Genomic DNA, 2309 nt, shown 5'->3' on the forward strand with positions numbered 1-2309 from the left:
CTTCCTACTTATAAAAAAGAGTTTGAATAATGTAATTAGGCTCAAATATAAATTGTAAAGGTTAAATTGGAATGTGAAGTGTCTAGATTGTATATCTAAATCTAGTTGAATAAAGGTAAAGAGTTGAAAAAGATATAAAGGTGGTTACTTAAATATAAATTACTCGACCCAAATTTTTATATGGCTCAGCTAATAATTGTACAACCTAATAAAGCTTTTTAAATCAAAGAGATTCCAAAAATAACTTTCATTGATGACGATCTATTACTATTAACCACTGAACATAATAATATATTTTATATTTTTATAAATGTGGACTACTTTTAACTTTCTCTTGTTCTTATGGATCCAAGTACATTGATCAGCATAATGTTCATTAAAAGTTGCTTATTCAAATGTGGATACTCATAAACTCAATTTTGATAAAATAATGTTGTTAGGATTTAATGAAATTGGAATTATAGTATTGGGCTCATTACACTTCTCTTAGAAATAGGAGATTTAAAAATAAAAGCTACATTTAACATCATAGACTCAGACGCTTCTTTTAATCCTCTCCTAGGTAGACCCTTGCTCTAAGAACATAGAATGGTCCCTTCCTTTCTTAATCAGTGTATCAAATATTCAAGAGATGGTGTTGAGCACTGTATCAAGGTAGATTTTCAACCATTATCAATTCATGAATTTCAAATATGTGAAGATGCCACCTGTAATGTCCTTAAAAATAAAGCAGCCTTTGTTAGATACTTTAAATTGGCTAAATAAGATGATAATGGAATGTTAAAAAGAAAATGTGCAGTTAAAAATAAAATTTTAAAAAGATCCTCATTTATAAAACTTAGATAAAAACTAGGTCACGGAGAAATGCCAATAACCATATAATAGCACCATAAAATAGAAATATAAGGAAAGGAAAATAGTAACATTGAACCACAAAAATGTCCAGAGGAAGCTCAAACTCCACCAGTCAAATGACCCATGACAACACATAAAACCACCAGACTGCTAATAATTAAGATAACCCAAAACAAACAGAGAATCAAACACCAGCTGGAAGAAAAGAACCCAACCAAACTAAGAGCAAACAAAGAAGCAACCCAGCTGAAACTCCAAAATATGAAATAATAGCGCCCAACAACACCACAATTAACAAAAACACCATCAAACACTATCCTAACAATAAAGAGAGTCGTAGAAAACTGAAAGAAACTAAAGCCAATTCAACACAAATAAACCAACAGCATATTCCACACCCCCTCACAGGGCAGCCAAGAAATGGACAAGAGAGAAAAAACCAAAAATAATAAGAAAAAAGAAAGCAGACAGAAAATCAACTTAAGATCTAATAAAAAGTAACCCAACAGCATAAGTCCTAGATAACTGAAATATAACATAAGAAAGCAGCCATGGTATAACTCAAAACCAACAAACCCAACCACCTTAAGAAATAACATAATGAAAACTACTCTTATCCGAATTTAAGTGACCCCTAACATAAAGAAGTAAATTATAGCTGAATAAATCTACCATGGAATGCAACCCACAGCCCCACCTGGCTATGGCCTTAGCACAAGCATTCCCCTCCACTTCAATAATAGAAAAAGAAAAGTTAAGTATGTTCAAAAAATTCATAATTTCCCTTTTCATGTAAAACATATCAGGAGAACAACTCTTATCATTCCTTAAGATGAACGATTGATAACAATACGAAGAATAAACCTCCAACATATTATTAATGCAGTCAAGAGACAAACACAACTATAAACCATAGAGAATAGAAAAAGTGGTAGTAGTATTAACATCACAATTATAACGGGACCAGCAAAACTCAAAATGCAATTGCCTTTGGAGTCTTTGATGACACCACCACAACCTGCCATAGTTTTAGTGTTAACAACATCCACTTTTAACTTAAAAAAGTTACTGAGAGATTTTAACCAAATGATACTTCTGGGGACATTATGACAAATATCTCCGTCCAGCTTAATCCCAAAATCCACCATAGCAATGAGATGATTTTTGAAATTCTTAGCACAAAGTAACTTAAAAGAAAAAGGTCCCCAATTTTATCCTTAACATTTGGAATAATCCTATTTTGATTTATAGCCACAACAATAAAATGAGAATTATTTCTATCCAACGATAAAAACCAAAAGGATAAGAGAGGGAATAACATTCCTGATATGACCTTTAGAATTAACAAAAAAACAGTTAAGTAAAGATTTAATGGAGATATTATCATAAAAGCAGTTTAAGTGTAAAATATCCTCAAAATAAGTCCATGCCTTACCAGCACAAGAACTAAGGAC

The sequence above is a fragment of the Dendrobium catenatum genome, unplaced genomic scaffold, assembly GCF_001605985.2.
Source record: "Dendrobium catenatum unplaced genomic scaffold, ASM160598v2 fragScaff_scaffold_1467, whole genome shotgun sequence".
Taxonomy (NCBI): Eukaryota; Viridiplantae; Streptophyta; class Magnoliopsida; order Asparagales; family Orchidaceae; genus Dendrobium; species Dendrobium catenatum.